Here is a 6,000-nt window from a genome sequence, read left to right as displayed (position 1 = left end):
GGAGCTCCCTCTCCAACCTCCGTGGGGCTGGTGCCTCTTCTTTCCTTCTCTGCCCCCTCGCTGCTTTTCCTGGAGAGTCGTCCCAGCCCGTCCCCTCTCCGTCACGCGCCCGGACCCACGGCCGGGACATACTCAATTGCCTCCTGTGGCTCTGCGGTGGCACGTGGTAGCCCTCTGTGGCTACCGCCGAGACGGTTTCACAGAGCCACGCGCACCCCGGGGAGGTCAGCGGTCCCGTTAACAAAATCAGGAGCGTCGGGTATGGGGCGGGGAGGCTGCAAGGCTGTCGGGGGCCAAAAGTCACAGGTTGTTGTGATGAATTCCCGCGGGGTGCAAGGTCAGAGAGGCGATGGCTGGCCCTGCTGGTGACAGGCGGTGGGGAGCAGCGCTCCACAGGGCTCTAAGCTCTGGTCTCACCAACCGAAATGGCAGCAGGTACCGTGCTGGCTGGCACCAGCTCGCGTTACTAGACTCCGGCTGCTGAGGAGGCCTCGGGGCTGTAGGATGGCAGGAGTAAGTGCCACGACCTGCCCCTTTCCCCAGCACTGCTCCTGGGCACGCAGTGCAGCACACCTCCTCGCGCTGCCGGCGCGACAGCTCGCCCTGCAGCCCAGGCAGAAACCCCGCCGATCCTCGGAGTGCTTGTAAAACCAGCCATTTTATTTATACCAGCCCAGAAGCACCAGGTCTAACCTATACCAATTCCAGTTTTGGAGCATTTGCATTTGTGGCCCATGTGCAAAATGAAAAAAAAATAAAAAAATAAATTTTTTTCTCTGTGTAACCAGAGCTCATCCTTAAAGCAGCCAGTTAACCATTTCAGTTCCTCTCTTTTCCCAGAGCAGAAGCTATTTTAGGTGGGTTTATATCAGTTTTCCCCACAAGGTGAGGCGTACCGAGTGTCCCGTCCCTGTTGGTGTGCATGTGGATGCATACGGGCAGCCACAGGCTTGCTCTGCCCGGCTTTCCTGCACCGGCTGGGTCATGCCCACTGTGCATGCAGCAGTGCCCTCTCAGCGCATCCCCATCTGTCACCCGCAGCCCGGCCGTCCCTCAACAGAGCCCACAGAGCCGCGTGGCTCGAGGAAACTTTCGTCTGGAAGTTCACCATGTTAAAATAAAGCAATTTCCACGTAAGAGGCTGGGGGGGGGGGGGGTGAGAAGAGGGAGCGCAGACACACAAGCCAGAGCCCTGCTGCAGAATTAGGGCAAAAGTCTGGCCTTGTTTATTCTCGTGTAAATCAAGAGTAAACCCAGGCAATTTTGTCATTCTCTGCTCTGACGCATTACTGTAAATCCTTCTTTCGTAACTCTGTCATTATTTATGAGTATTACCACAGTGCTATATGAGATCAGGGCAGAGTTATGCCTGGTCACGTGCGTGTGTTAAGGACTACAGCTTGTACGTTTAAGTAGAGGAGACAAAGGCAGTCGATCATCTTCATTTTACAAATAGGGGCGTAAGATTACACGATCTGCTGGAGAGCGTGCAGGAAGCCAGTGTCTGGTCTGGACAGGAAACGGTTTTCCTGTCCTGAAAAACTTTTCATAGTAGGGGGAAAAAAAAAAAAAAAAAAAAGCCTGTTTGTTTCAGGCTTGGGTGAAGAGTTTCGAGGGCAGGAAAATGTTATCAGTAACTGCTCGATGCAAGTTCCAGATTTGAGCCTGTGGTCTGCAGGGAGCAGACGAAGGGTGTCCCTTTGCAAATCCCTCCTCGCTCAACAGCTTTCCCCTGGTTGGGAGGGGGCTTATGGATCCTCTCAGCTGCCAGTGCAGCCAGGGATTTCTGCTATCCATGATCAATGATGATCGCTTGAGCAGCATCGATTCATCCTCAGTACTTGAGGTTTTGTCTACTACATCACAGCCAGAGCATAGTGGAAAAGATTAAAAAAAAAAAAAAAAATTTCAGCTGATCATCACCTACTAGGACAAAGGCATTTAAAAGAAAAAAACAGGTCTCAAGATGAAAGGCTATATGCTATATGTCTACTGTATATATGCTGTATGTGTGCTGTATCACCTATTTAATCATCTTCTGCATAGGAAGGTGGCTCGGTTGAATGTTCCCATCTCCTGCCCTTAGTCTTTGCTCACAAGCTGAGCTACTAGGAAAGATCACCCTTATGACTGTACCAGCTTTTCCATCTCCAAATTGCCAGTCTGAACTACCTGCTCCTCAAAGACTGGTGACTCGGTCGGTTGTTGTATGCTGGGATATCTGTTGCTGGTATTCAAGGACTTCCTCCTGTTTTATTTTGCCATGTTATTTTCCTATATTTAGCTGGAGGACTTAAATCATAGAGGACAAATGTAAATACCATATAGTAGCCTGCCTTTCACCGATGAGGTCACGCATGCAGCGTTCACACAATCACGGCGTCTCGGTAATCTCATGTTTCTGCTTAACTCCACACCCCCCATCTGACTTTTCCATCTCGAACGACAGTATCTGCTAAAACCAGATCAGGTAAATGTAACGCCTCAGTATTGACCTAGGAGGAGAAAAATGACTTGCTAATCTGTTGAAGACAGTGTTTTCTTCTCAAATCAGCCCATCCCCTCCTCCTACCATCATGCAGTGCAGTAGCCAGGAAAGATGAGGTCTCAGCCCAGGTATTGCAGCGGAGCAGTCTTTGTTAAACACAATGTGTGGATAGTGCAAAATACTTGGGAGAGCTGAGTAGGTATTTTTTAAAGGCAAAAAAAGGCAATTAATTAGACTAAATAAACATATATTAGGGTTCAAAATATGCACAGCCAAAATGAAAGCCACATTCTGGTTCATTAAATCTGAAAAGACTTTACACATTTTAAGCCTGTAATCATATTCGCAGATGCATAGCCCCTTCCCAACCTTCCCCCCTCCCGCAGATTTCACACCTTGGTAATGGCTATTGTAAAAAGGAGTTGCCGATCTCAGGCAGGCGAAGGTTTGCAGCGCAGGCAGCCTGCTGCAGAGGACGGGCTGGGGGGGGAGTAGATGCACATGCGGCAGGAAAATGACTGTTTACTGTGGCATCTATGTCAGGTCCTCGCCGCAGAGTCTGTCATTACCCGGAGGATGCGGGCTGGCGTGGTTCAGGTGCACGAGGAGGAGGAGGAGGAGGAGGCACGAAATCTCGGCTCGCGTTCTCCTTCCCCACGCGTCCTGCGTGACCCGGGGCTGCTGGCTGAACCCCCAGCTTCCAACCTTCCCTCCCTCCCCTGAAGGGTGGTATGTTACCAGGGAGCTAAGCTAAAGAACATATGGAAACGTCATGCGTGTACATATAGAAGAGGAGTGAAAATGGATGCTCTTGGGGACAATAAACATTAGTGTATCTGCGGGGGGGGGAGGAGGGCAGGGGGGGAAGAATTTCAGCTATTTGTGCTGCTTTTGTGGATTTTTGTCAGTGGTTTTCCACTACTATTTGTAAAAATAAATACATGTATACATATAAAATTTATTTGCATTAGTAAGTCTGTGAAACCCAGGAGTCATTTTTATGTGAAACTTCTGGGTTTTTTTTCCAAAACGGCACAGTCGGAAAGAAAGATGTTGTGACTGCATGCCAGCAGATATTTGTAAGGAGACATTTTGAAAATCTGAAGTGATCAGTGTGAACATTTTCAAGATGTTGGGGCTTGTTCTGGAATACCTTGGTGATTCAATGCTTTCTTCTGGTTTTAGATAAAATGAGATCAGAATTAAAATGTTTCTAGCATGCAAAATCTCACAAGCAGCTTTGACCATTTCTTTCATTTAGTGTACTTTTCTGGTTTAAAAAAAAAGAAAAAAAATCTAGCAAAGATTTCTCTCTGCCCCAGTATGTATGTGTGCATTATTCAGCAAGGAGCCAGCTCCCTGGTCTGCAGCTCGCTGTATTCTCTCTTTTCAAGAAAGCAATCCAGAGGAATTTGATGCAATTACTCAGGAAAGTAAGAAAGCTCAGCATAAGGTGTCTTACACAGAAACCTGGATATCGTGGTTTCTGTGCCGGGATATCTTGATCAGTTTAAGCTGATTAGAAAAGCTTCTGGGTTCATTCTTGGGCAAGCTGGAAAATGATCCCTGCTTTGTATAATGAAGTATGTTATCTATCCTGCCCTATAATAAATCGAGAGCGGGGCTGGGGGGGGATTGTCATCTGGTCTAAATTAGCATTGCTCCACTGATGTTGATGGTGCCTTGACAGTGCTCACCAGGTGAGGATGTGGCCCATTTAGGGAGTTCCCATGGGGTTACAAAAGCAGCATTGAGGACCACAATTTCAGAGAAGAACAGAAGCCAAGAAGGGAACAGGACAGCTTGCAGGGAATCTTAAATGACATTAATTGAAATCTTATCACTTCCTTCATCTTAAGGTGAACCCAGGGCACAATAAAGAGCAATTATCTGCCATCTTCCTTCATCTGTCCCAAGTGCAGGGAGGGGAAGAGTATATCCATCACTCTTTCTGCTCTACCTTTTTTTTTCGCTAGACAATACGATATATTTACAGACCTGTCACCCCTTCAAAACCCTCCTTTCACAGGAGAGCTGAACAAAAGCAGGTGAAAGCAATGGAGCTGGGAAAAGAGAGGGGATCCGGAAACTGGAACTAGGTAAAAACGGGGGCTTCAGCCCTCCGAGAAACCATTAAAGGGACTTGAGTTACCACCCATCAGGGGAGCTGCCACAGGAGGTTTTGCTGCAGGCTGGAGGGGTGTGTGCTGGCAATTAATTGAGCTGAGCGGGGGCCTGGTACTTTCAAACCTGGGACATGTAGGATGGTGCAACACTTGCTGGAAGCCGAGCGAGGCAGGGACTTCTTAACAGGTCATGGAAGTTGCCACAGCATCCAGTATGGGGAACGCTGGCAATTTTTTTCCCCCAGCTGCCCTCCATGGGACGAGTGGGAGGTGAAATGAAGCCCCTGGCCCCACTTAAAGCATTAGCAAGACTGGCAATGATCGCCCCCTTCTCTTGGACAGAGGCACTGAGGAGACCCAGAAGCTGGATCGTATCCTGGCAGACCAGGAGGGAGACGGGTTCAGAAGGGGAGCTTTGCCCTGTCCTCACGTGTATTATATCTATTCTGCAACTACACGGAAGACCGCAGTCCTGGGACTGCTAACCCAGGACCCTTCCCCAGTGCTAAAATCCCTACAGAAAGTTTCAAAAGCAACATGGGTATGCAGGGTCGTGCCTGGATTCCCTTTACCTAGCGGTACGTGTCTGAACGCAACTGCTTGGGTATATCTGAAGCAATTGAGGACAAATCAGCTCACTCTGCAAAACATAACCCATACTTTTGTTTAGGCAGCAGGGAGGAAATTTTATCAAGTCGTAATAGGAAAATGTGACTGAAACCTTTGAGATGTCTCGGCTAGTGGGAAGAGGAGCAGAAGGACATGGTGTGACCTAAGAGTCTAGAGAACTCTCACTTGTTGCTCACTTTCTCGTGATTCCTTGTGACCTTGGCCAGGTTGTTCAATCTCTCTCTGCCTTGGTTCCTCTGCCAGTGAGCAAACAGAGTCCTACTTCCCATGACATCTTGGATGTGTTGGGTTTTGCAAAGGGCTTCAAAGTCCAGAGGCAGAAGGCTGCTATGCGGTTGCACAGATCGCATGTGGTTGATGGTTTGGAAAGCTGGGACTGCACTGAGAAGAGCAGGGCTCACCAGCTCACTTCTGCATTGGAAAATGTTTTGGGGTGTCAGGACAGCTCAAGCCCTGGGGAGAAGGGAAGAGGGGATGTGCTTTCCTACAGGGTGCATCACTCCATGGAGGGGGGCAGAGAGGCCATGAGCTGTTGGGGTCCTTTCCCTTAGCCCCTGCCCAGGTGTTGCTCCCCTGGGAGAAGCGCCGGCATGGCTCGGGGCCGTGGCTCGTGGCCCCCACTTTCCCCAGCACCAACACCTGAAGCACTGAGTGCAGCCCATCGCGGGGAGTCAGGATGTGAGAGGGGCAGGTTCTGGTCAGCTGGATTTCGACTGTGTGTACAGAAACTCCAAGGCCGTGTTGCTTTCTGACAGC

This window comes from Haliaeetus albicilla, chromosome 7, assembly GCF_947461875.1.
Source record: "Haliaeetus albicilla chromosome 7, bHalAlb1.1, whole genome shotgun sequence".
NCBI lineage: Eukaryota > Metazoa > Chordata > Aves > Accipitriformes > Accipitridae > Haliaeetus > Haliaeetus albicilla.
This window is presented reverse-complemented; position numbering follows the sequence as displayed.